Raw genomic sequence first — 12615 nt, 5'->3', positions numbered from 1 at the left:
TTCAGTATAACAAAATTAAAGTTACAACATTACACTTCAGCTAAGAAAATTAAAGTAGCAACATTACACATGGCGACCCTGTTCTGTGATTCCGCTAGACTCTGGAATCTCTGAAATGTTAGATTGCGAGCGTGTTATAATCTTAATTTTTTTTCCCTACAGCGCTCAAACAACTTCTGCGTTATTTCCGAGCAGACTTTCAAAAGATTCACGGCGTTGTTGATCGGCGTTGCGTTGTTTGTCTTGTTTTGTTTTTTATATTTGTGTGTTTTATATGTCTGTGTGTTTTTTATTCTCGCTTGTAAATTCCACTGTTTCGATCAAAGATAAAAATTTGTTTTGCGTGTGAAAAAGTGTGTACTAGGTTGGGTATCTTTCGTGTGACTGTCGTAATTTTTGGGGGACACATTTATTGTGATTAGTGTGTTGCGTACTGAGTATAAATTGCACTAATGCAAACACGTAACCAAGCTAAAAGTAAGCGGTCCAACAACTTAAGCAACATGGACCAAGGGGATAATTTGATTTCCAATATTAACGCGTTGGGCGGTTCCGAAAATGCAATGGGGAATACTTCAGACGAAATGCAAAACAGGACGAACGGGCTCACAGCAGAGCCAGAAATTAATTTGCCTCCTACTAACCAAATTGATTTGGCAGAACTCATGAAAGCCTTATTGCAACAAAATAAAGAAAACGCAGAGAGATCAGAAAAATCGTTCCGAGAACAAAAAGAATCATCCGAAAACTCGATCCGCGAGCTAGGCGAACAAATGACGCAGAAATCTGAAAAATCGATCCGAGAGCTAGGCGAACAAATAGACGAAAAACTAATCCAGCAGACAAATAAAGTCGACAAGTCGATGCAGAGAGTGTCCGATGATATCTCACAAAGAATAAACAATCTGGCAAGTGAGATAAAAAGTGATATTATGAAAGAATTAGGCCGTACATTTGAACAAATCGATGATCGGCTGCAAGCTTTAGAACAGAGCAAGGGGAGGGGCGATACCGAATCTAAAGAAAGCGAAGAACGGCTACTTAGGAATTTCGAAGAGCTGAGGGAAGAATGCCAAAGGGAACACCAGCAGGTAATCTCGAGGGTCCAGCAGGCGGAAACGCATTGTCCCACGTCCGTTAGCAACACAATAGCGGACAACAGTTTAGCGATCCACGCGTTGGAACAGCAAATAGAACAATTGAAGCAGACTGGGGCGGAGGACAAGAGACAAATTGATGATAAGATTGCGGCATTAGCGGACACTGTAGGCACGATGAAGCTGACGGAAAGCGAGAACAATACTACACCGGTAGCGGCCGCAGAGACCGAAGAAGTGCGTTCGCTTCTTAGATTTCAGAAGGGACAGTTTGAAGTGAACAGACAACACAAAGCTGTAACAGGCGAATTACAAGAACGCGTGGCGCATCTGGAAAACCGCATGGCGTGTGATTCCGAACTCGCCAATAGCACTAAAAATAGCCGTATGAACAGTGCAGAGAGGGACTCCGGCCACGAGGGAGATTTTGACGACAGGGAAGAATGTAATTTAAGGGGCAGACATGAGAGAAACAGAAACATTCAAGGGCCTCGCCAGGAGGAAATGCGGGGATTTGATTTCAAACATTTCCTTACGGTGAGAAAGTTTGAAATATTCCGAAATTCGCAAAAAGGAATACATCCACGAGCATGGCTCGAGCAATTTGAGTTCTGTCTTCCTCCCGACTGGGCAAGTTCACATAAGATAGAATATATGTGTGGCTATTTGGAAGGCGAACCGGCGATTCGCATGAGGTCGGCAGCGCGTCACTGCAACTCCACTCGGGAGTTTCGACAAGCCTTTCTGTCCGCCTATTGGTCGGAAGCGGCACAAGATAGGGTCAAACATGGCATAATTATGCTGCCAAATTTGAACCAGTCTGGTTTCGGCAGCCCTGCACGCCTATTCGACCACATGCTGCAGGCAAATCAATTCCTATACGACCCATACGGGCCTGCGGAACTAATTAGGATATGCATCACCAAATTGCCGATGCACTTGCGGCACGTCATTCTTGCGGGACGATGCAAAGAGGACGTGGAAACGTTTAAGACGCTTCTCCAAGAGTTGGAATACAATACAGGAGAATGCCCGCCTAATCAGGCACAAAGTTATTACGGGGCACAGCAGCGCGATCGCAGTCGTGGCCGTAGTACTAATCAAAGGCGTGACTGGTCGTCGCGACGCGAACGGAACAATAATCGGGACCGGCCGTATAGAAACTGGGGTGACAGTCGCGAACACAGATGGAACAACAGAAATGATCGAGGACGTAGACAGGATCGTGAACGCTACAGGTACGGCAACCAGAATCGACACTATGATGAATACGGTGGGAATAGGACTGTAGGCGGAGCACCTCATGATGTGGAAATTCGGCCGGCTAACCCTAGACATAATACAGCAAATGGAAATGAACGAAACCGGCAATGACAAACGATCAGCGCAGAAGGCGCCCAATCGGAACAAATGAGCGACATGGCAAATGAGTAGAAAGGACAGTGAAAAGTAGAGAGGACGGTGAGGAGAAAGAATTGATTAGTTTAAATTTATAACATGCATTTTGAATAATATGTTGGTAAAAATAGTGATAAAGATGTTTCTATGTGATGGATTGAAGTGATGTTTTAATTTTTTTTTTTTGTGCAATTGGGATTTAGTTTGATTCAAACGTGAAGATAAAAGGTTTCTTTGTGAACGAGTAAAATGCTGTTTATGTTTTTTTTGTGTGTAAATTGAAAAGAGTCGCTCCTGAGGAAAGCAAGATCGTTGCTGAATTAGTGCATAAACTCAGGGGAATATCCGATCTGTGGGTATTATGGGTCTGGCAAACCCAGGTCCCCAGCTGTTAGTAGCCTTGTTTCCGATTTTCTGCTTTCAGTGCTACTATCTACCTATTACTATTCTATATCTGTCAGTATAAATGAGGATCTCTTACTATAGTATGCGTGCTGTATGAATATTTTTAGATAGGAGAACTCTGAGAAAGGAATGAGTGAGTTTGGAATCTTGAAAACAGGATGCGATAATACGATTGTTGAACCATTGGCTTCCAATATGCGATGATATGTTAATATTGATGATATATGTCTTTTTTTTTTGTTCTTTATAGCCGAGTACGTAAAGTGCTGTCTGTGGATTTCGTAAGTATATTGATTCCCTTCAAGGTGAAAGAAGAATTGTGGTTTGTGTAATTTACGTGGCTCTGAAATATTATTGTGGTAGTCAAATACGAGCAGCTTTTCAGCAAATGGAGAATGGAACGGAAATATGGATCCTTTTTGTAGTCTTGATTGATGCTGAGCCAAAGCCTAAAAAATTATTCTGCGTTAATACTTGTCCTAGAAAAGCGACGTTTATGTGTTTTGCTGATGCTGTGAGCATTACAGCTTACTGTTTTCGCTGGTGCGGGATGCACTGCAGCCTATATGATTTGTACTGAGGAAATTTCCCTCTTGAAGGTAGAGGATGATTAAATAATTTTGATTATGGGAACGAAGGAAAGCTTGGTTTAAGGTAATAAGGATAAAGCAAAACATTTGTCATTTAAACTACAGGAGGATTCGGATCTTTTGTGTCTGTTGTAAGTTCAATATGTTAAGATGATACTGTTTTACAGAATAGAGGTGACCACAATTTTGCCATTCATGAGAAATGAATCCAGAATAACCACCACAGGCGAAATAACTGATTTGGAAGCGAAAGGTAACGTAAAGAAGGAACGAAATCGCAGCAAAATGGGTAAGAAAATGTAATATAACCTGTATAATGCAAATATTTTTAACCTTCTCAGAGTCATCTGCGTGATTAATTGTTGTGATAACGTAATTTTAGGTGAAATTTTCTTACTGTTTTATTTGTGAATATATGAGTATGATAAATGTATAATTGCGAGTCTCTTTTCAGGTGTGCGAACTGGTATCAATGTTTTGGCGTGTAAATAACCATTGTTCTTTTTAATGTGTATGTTTAAGGAAAGTTCTCCATATTTATCATGTGACAAGACGTATGCCGCGAGCGTCAAGAAGAATGTTGTAGTGGTATATACACGGTGTTGAAATAGCATTGAAGTAGCTTATTGGGTTAACTAGTAGTGGATAGAAGTAGAATATTGAGTAATGCATGTTTATGGGTAGTTAGTTTGTAGAATAGACAACAGGTGTGCATGTATGTGTGTGTAAATAACATGTGAACCCTATGCTGTCCTGACCTATACTTGCACAAGACATAATCCTATTCATTTTAGTGAATTAATAAATAGCATTTGATTTATTAAAACGTAAGTGAACCACATTAGTGATGTGGATTTAAATATTATATTGTCAGTTCATTTAAATTTTTATTTTTATACTGTCAAGTCATTTCACTTTTATTTTTTTTACATTGTCAAGTCATTCAAATTTTATTTTATATTGTCGATTCATCTAATTTTTTTTATAAAAAAAAATATTAAGTCTCACTTTGTTCTTAAAAATTGTGAAAGACAATACTAAGTGGTATTATGTATGACATTGTGTAATCACATAAGGATGATGAAAAATTTCTGTGAATGCAGTTGAGAACCTGAAAGCGAACCGGCAAAACTCTTAGGAGACAGCGGGAGCAGCCGGACTAGTTGTAAACTGGCAGGTTTCCCAGCGGGACACGCTGTCATCCGGGCCACTTTGGGGGCGCGGCCGACAACAAAAGGAGAGTAAGCGGCAAACACTTTCCCTTGTACCTGGAGCTAATGGGCGGCCGCCCCGGGCGACCTTTCCTCGAGGCGATGACCTGAGATGGGCGAGCGGTCCACCGCGCGGAAATCCATCTGCTGGCAACGCACCACACGCACGCGACCGTGACGAGACGGCCGCGGTGAAACAACACAAGGGGCGTGGAGCCTTTTGACAGGTACTGCCCAGAGAAACTTGCAGACGTCAACGACGCCTATCGACATTTCCTGATGGATGCCTACTGTCAAGCGACAGTAAATCTTGGTTCGATGTTCTCTGGTCGCTAAGGGTGGCACAAAAGAAGAGCCATTAAGTGTCATCCTTGCCCGAGAATATCAACCTGGCGTATCAAACGAGGATACCGCACGAATTTGACAATACAAAAATGGAACCAAATCGAGATGTACGTGACACGAGAGAAACTTCATGAGAGGGCAGAGACGGCGGTATCGCACGCAACAGATGGACAAAAATCCCTACTGACAGCTGCGGCGACGAACCCCCCCCCCTTTCCCTTATATTGTGCCTCGGAACAGTGGAAGTACTGAGTGTCAGTGAACAGTGATTATACGGTTCTTAGTCCAGTGCATATACGTGTGTTTCTGTCAGAGAAACTCTGACTCGTGTGTTTTGCAGGAGTTCGATTTATTGGTGTTTATTAGACTGACTCTTGTATTTTGCAGGTTTTCTGTTCATCTTTTTTAGACTTTGACTCTTGTATTTTGCAGGTGTTTTATTTATAGGTGTTTTTTTTTGTTTTAAATGTTGACTATTGTACTGTTTTATTTATCAATGTTTGTTTTTGTGTGATGTATTAGATTTGTGATATTTTGTTTCGTAAATTCATTGCTGTGGCCTTGCTTCGTTTATCAGTCAGATAGCTTTGTATTCTCATTGAACTGTGATCGATTAGCCTTTGCATGGGGCATATTTAGTGTGAGGAACCCCTTAAGGGTAACAATCACATAATTATTGTAGTTTCAGTATAATGACACAGTGCTCATTGTTTGCTAGCTAATTGAAATATAGTAGAGTGATTAAATGAGTGCCACATAGTTATTTTAATTCTACAAATTATTAGTTTTATATGATATAGAATTTTTTGCGATAACCACTTTGTAAAACATGTTTTTTCTCTTATCATTTTGTTGCTTTTGCAGATTGTGCATTGTTATGTTCTGCTTTTTAATACCGATGTTATTTGATGTTCTTTTTTTTAATTGCTGTGGCACCTTTGCTATTTTCATAAATTTTGCTTGTTAATAAACAGTCATAAATTTTCCTGTGATCAGTTGGCTCTTGCAGTGAGCAAATACTGGTGAACTCCATAAGGGTAACAACCAGAAATTGTTTTCATATTAATGACACAGGAATCATTGTTTTTACTTGCTGACCGAATTAGGTCTACACTACCTTTTAAATAGGTGTCACAGATTGTGTTCTTTTTTTCTGTTTGAAATTGGTAGATTCTAAAGATGTGTTGAAATTATTGTGTTTTAGCAAGTAGCTGGTGTCCTTTTGCCTTTTCTTTTACACTTTTGGTTTAAGTAGGGTGTGAGAAGCCTGCTTGGGAATGTCCTAGCATGGATAGAAAATTCCCTGCACAGTCTTTTCCCGGAGCGTTGGGGTTATGAAAGGTCTCTGTTGGATTCCTTTCATGTTTAATTTCTTAAATCTGTTGCCATTTATGGAATAAATTCCTCTTCTAAATGTACTGTGGCGTTTCTGACTATCTGGGAGGAGACTGAGCAGTGGAACGTGTTACTTTTACACATAAACAAGAACGATCTGTCACACTACTACACTTTAAAGCACAGTTTATATGTAATTCTTATATGTAATTCATGTCACACAGTCTCATACGGAACCTACATCCGCTTTCTTTTATATACTGTATATGATAAGATACTGTCATCCCCCTTCCCTTTTGTGTGAGAGGATGAATGAGCATATGTATTTCTAGTTGCATGCTTGAGGGTAGCAGACAAGGCTGTCTGCTAGAGAACAGTAGGACCAACGTCGGAACAGGTAGCTACGCTTCCTAAAAGCAAAGAGGTTTCTATCTTTAGTATGGTCCTGTCCGTCCGTTGTCATGTTGGTATAGGAAGCTGCCCCTCTGGCCACTTCCGTTGGTCTTTGTGAGCCACCCCTCAGGAAGCACGCTCGGAAGTAGGCAGTTGCTGTGTGGCCGTGGCGAGCGTCTGAAGTGGTAAGATCTCCGGCTAAGCGCGTGTCTGTTAAGTCCGTAGGACAATGGATTTCATAAGTTCAGCCTAACTGAAAATTTAATCACTTTTATTTCGGGTTTAGGTCTAAAATATCCGATGTTATCTTAAATTGCAGCGCAGTGTAATTATCGTGTGAAGTTCAGGTTATTTTTCGGTAGTTGTTTTGTTACTACTTTGTGAGTAAAGTGGAACCACGTGTTGATCAGTAACTCTAACTAAGTTCATCAATCTTAAATCCGAATGTGCGTGAGATTATAACGTCTCGTCTTGAGAATATTTTTTTTATATAGCAAATTTTCTTTATGCTTTTCCTTATGTTCAACCCACGTGGGGTGTACTTTGCGAGACCAGTACCACGTGCTTATATAACTGTTTGACCCATCAGGTTAATAGTAAGACGTTAGTAACCAGTTCAAGGTTTTTCTTTTGTCAATTGCTTTTCGATCTAATGTATTTTAATTATCAAAATTATTGTGGAGTTGTACGCTTTGTGTAAACCAAGTTGACCACGTGGAGCATGTGGTGTAATCATCAAAGTAGCCCTCAGCTATTCTTTTTGCGAAGACTTCACAAAGAGTTAATATGAATTTAGTATACCAGTGTGTGGTAATTACATGACGGACAGGATTGTGGTATGAACGTAATTTCTTTGGGTAAAAACTGAATCTGTTGGTTGTGGTTAATTTCTTCTTGCTTATGTTTCAATGTTCTTCGTGTGTGATTTTATGAATGCAGTGTTGTATACAGTCTCCCAATCTTGGCCCCATATTTTATGTGTTCCGTAAGATTACAATCTCACATTCTTTTCAATCGTAAATAAGGCACCAGCTCAGTTATAACTCACGTATAATATGCTGAAATTTCAATGAACAATCTTAAAATAAATTTCCAAGTATAAACTGATTTCTTTCTTTTTATTTAAATTCTCCTTTTTATATATATATATTACCGGTTTTGTATGACTATTAAAAGATTATCATTAATGTTAGTCTGCTAAATATCTGATGAAACAGTTGCCCAGTAATCCACTGTTAACGTCCCCAGACAGATCACGGCTTTTAACCCACTTTCATTGTCAATTAGCACCGATTTCAGTATAACAAAATTAAAGTTACAACATTACACTTCAGCTAAGAAAATTAAAGTAGCAACATTACACATGGCGACCCTGTTCTGTGATTCCGCTAGACTCTGGAATCTCTGAAATGTTAGATTGCGAGCGTGTTATAATCTTAATTTTTTTTCCCTACAGCGCTCAAACAACTTCTGCGTTATTTCCGAGCAGACTTTCAAAAGATTCACGGCGTTGTTGATCGGCGTTGCGTTGTTTGTCTTGTTTTGTTTTTTATATTTGTGTGTTTTATATGTCTGTGTGTTTTTTATTCTCGCTTGTAAATTCCACTGTTTCGATCAAAGATAAAAATTTGTTTTGCGTGTGAAAAAGTGTGTACTAGGTTGGGTATCTTTCGTGTGACTGTCGTAATTTTTGGGGGACACATTTATTGTGATTAGTGTGTTGCGTACTGAGTATAAATTGCACTAATGCAAACACGTAACCAAGCTAAAAGTAAGCGGTCCAACAACTTAAGCAACATGGACCAAGGGGATAATTTGATTTCCAATATTAACGCGTTGGGCGGTTCCGAAAATGCAATGGGGAATACTTCAGACGAAATGCAAAACAGGACGAACGGGCTCACAGCAGAGCCAGAAATTAATTTGCCTCCTACTAACCAAATTGATTTGGCAGAACTCATGAAAGCCTTATTGCAACAAAATAAAGAAAACGCAGAGAGATCAGAAAAATCGTTCCGAGAACAAAAAGAATCATCCGAAAACTCGATCCGCGAGCTAGGCGAACAAATGACGCAGAAATCTGAAAAATCGATCCGAGAGCTAGGCGAACAAATAGACGAAAAACTAATCCAGCAGACAAATAAAGTCGACAAGTCGATGCAGAGAGTGTCCGATGATATCTCACAAAGAATAAACAATCTGGCAAGTGAGATAAAAAGTGATATTATGAAAGAATTAGGCCGTACATTTGAACAAATCGATGATCGGCTGCAAGCTTTAGAACAGAGCAAGGGGAGGGGCGATACCGAATCTAAAGAAAGCGAAGAACGGCTACTTAGGAATTTCGAAGAGCTGAGGGAAGAATGCCAAAGGGAACACCAGCAGGTAATCTCGAGGGTCCAGCAGGCGGAAACGCATTGTCCCACGTCCGTTAGCAACACAATAGCGGACAACAGTTTAGCGATCCACGCGTTGGAACAGCAAATAGAACAATTGAAGCAGACTGGGGCGGAGGACAAGAGACAAATTGATGATAAGATTGCGGCATTAGCGGACACTGTAGGCACGATGAAGCTGACGGAAAGCGAGAACAATACTACACCGGTAGCGGCCGCAGAGACCGAAGAAGTGCGTTCGCTTCTTAGATTTCAGAAGGGACAGTTTGAAGTGAACAGACAACACAAAACTGTAACAGGCGAATTACAAGAACGCGTGGCGCATCTGGAAAACCGCATGGCGTGTGATTCCGAACTCGCCAATAGCACTAAAAATAGCCGTATGAACAGTGCAGAGAGGGACTCCGGCCACGAGGGAGATTTTGACGACAGGGAAGAATGTAATTTAAGGGGCAGACATGAGAGAAACAGAAACATTCAAGGGCCTCGCCAGGAGGAAATGCGGGGATTTGATTTCAAACATTTCCTTACGGTGATAAAGTTTGAAATATTCCGAAATTCGCAAAAAGGAATACATCCACGAGCATGGCTCGAGCAATTTGAGTTCTGTCTTCCTCCCGACTGGGCAAGTTCACATAAGATAGAATATATGTGTGGCTATTTGGAAGGCGAACCGGCGATTCGCATGAGGTCGGCAGCGCGTCACTGCAACTCCACTCGGGAGTTTCGACAAGCCTTTCTGTCCGCCTATTGGTCGGAAGCGGCACAAGATAGGGTCAAACATGGCATAATTATGCTGCCAAATTTGAACCAGTCTGGTTTCGGCAGCCCTGCACGCCTATTCGACCACATGCTGCAGGCAAATCAATTCCTATACGACCCATATGGGCCTGCGGAACTAATTAGGATATGCATCACCAAATTGCCGATGCACTTGCGGCACGTCATTCTTGCGGGACGATGCAAAGAGGACGTGGAAACGTTTAAGACGCTTCTCCAAGAGTTGGAATACAATACAGGAGAATGCCCGCCTAATCAGGCACAAAGTTATTACGGGGCACAGCAGCGCGATCGCAGTCGTGGCCGTAGTACTAATCAAAGGCGTGACTGGTCGTCGCGACGCGAACGGAACAATAATCGGGACCGGCCGTATAGAAACTGGGGTGACAGTCGCGAACACAGATGGAACAACAGAAATGATCGAGGACGTAGACAGGATCGTGAACGCTACAGGTACGGCAACCAGAATCGACACTATGATGAATACGGTGGGAATGGGACTGTAGGCGGAGCACCTCATGATGTGGAAATTCGGCCGGCTAACCCTAGACATAATACAGCAAATGGAAATGAACGAAACCGGCAATGACAAACGATCAGCGCAGAAGGCGCCCAATCGGAACAAATGAGCGACATGGCAAATGAGTAGAAAGGACAGTGAAAAGTAGAGAGGACGGTGAGGAGAAAGAATTGATTAGTTTAAATTTATAACATGCATTTTGAATAATATGTTGGTAAAAATAGTGATAAAGATGTTTCTATGTGATGGATTGAAGTGATGTTTAATTTTTTTTTTTGTGCAATTGGGATTTAGTTTGATTCAAACGTGAAGATAAAAGGTTTCTTTGTGAACGAGTAAAATGCTGTTTATGTTTTTTTTGTGTGTAAATTGAAAAGAGTCGCTCCTGAGGAAAGCAAGATCGTTGCTGAATTAGTGCATAAACTCAGGGGAATATCCGATCTGTGGGTATTATGGGTCTGGCAAACCCAGGTCCCCAGCTGTTAGTAGCCTTGTTTCCGATTTTCTGCTTTCAGTGCTACTATCTACCTATTACTATTCTATATCTGTCAGTATAAATGAGGATCTCTTACTATAGTATGCGTGCTGTATGAATATTTTAAGATAGGAGAACTCTGAGAAAGGAATGAGTAAGTTTGGAATCTTGAAAACAGGATGCGATAATACGATTGTTGAACCATTGGCTTCCAATATGCGATGATATGTTAATATTGATGATATATGTCTTTTTTTTGTTCTTTATAGCCGAGTACGTAAAGTGCTGTCTGTGGATTTCGTAAGTATATTGATTCCCTTCAAGGTGAAAGAAGAATTGTGGTTTGTGTAATTTACGTGGCTCTGAAATATTATTGTGGTAGTCAAATACGAGCAGCTTTTCAGCAAATGGAGAATGGAACGGAAATATGGATCCTTTTTGTAGTCTTGATTGATGCTGAGCCAAAGCCTAAAAAATTATTCTGCGTTAATACTTGTCCTAGAAAAGCGACGTTTATGTGTTTTGCTGATGCTGTGAGCATTACAGCTTACTGTTTTCGCTGGTGCGGGATGCACTGCAGCCTATATGATTTGTACTGAGGAAATTTCCCTCTTGAAGGTAGAGGATGATTAAATAATTTTGATTATGGGAACGAAGGAAAGCTTGGTTTAAGGTAATAAGGATAAAGCAAAACATTTGTCATTTAAACTACAGGAGGATTCGGATCTTTTGTGTCTGTTGTAAGTTCAATATGTTAAGATGATACTGTTTTACAGAATAGAGGTGACCACAATTTTGCCATTCATGAGAAATGAATCCAGAATAACCACCACAGGCGAAATAACTGATTTGGAAGCGAAAGGTAACGTAAAGAAGGAACGAAATCGCAGCAAAATGGGTAAGAAAATGTAATATAACCTGTATAATGCAAATATTTTTAACCTTCTCAGAGTCATCTGCGTGATTAATTGTTGTGATAACGTAATTTTAGGTGAAATTTTCTTACTGTTTTATTTGTGAATATATGAGTATGATAAATGTATAATTGCGAGTCTCTTTTCAGGTGTGCGAACTGGTATAAATGTTTTGGCGTGTAAATAACCATTGTTCTTTTTAATGTGTATGTTTAAGGAAAGTTCTCCATATTTATCATGTGACAAGACGTATGCCGCGAGCGTCAAGAAGAATGTTGTAGTGGTATATACACGGTGTTGAAATAGCATTGAAGTAGCTTATTGGGTTAACTAGTAGTGGATAGAAGTAGAATATTGAGTAATGCATGTTTATGGGTAGTTAGTTTGTAGAATAGACAACAGGTGTGCATGTATGTGTGTGTAAATAACATGTGAACCCTATGCTGTCCTGACCTATACTTGCACAAGACATAATCCTATTCATTTTAGTGAATTAATAAATAGCATTTGATTTATTAAAACGTAAGTGAACCACATTAGTGATGTGGATTTAAATATTATATTGTCAGTTCATTTAAATTTTTATTTTTATACTGTCAAGTCATTTCACTTTTATTTTTTTTACATTGTCAAGTCATTCAAATTTTATTTTATATTGTCGATTCATCTAATTTTTTTTATAAAAAAAAATATTAAGTCTCACTTTGTTCTTAAAAATTGTGAAAGACAATACTAAGTGGTATTATGTATGACATT

The sequence above is a fragment of the Schistocerca cancellata genome, chromosome 2, assembly GCF_023864275.1.
Source record: "Schistocerca cancellata isolate TAMUIC-IGC-003103 chromosome 2, iqSchCanc2.1, whole genome shotgun sequence".
Lineage (NCBI taxonomy): Eukaryota > Metazoa > Arthropoda > Insecta > Orthoptera > Acrididae > Schistocerca > Schistocerca cancellata.
This window is presented reverse-complemented; position numbering follows the sequence as displayed.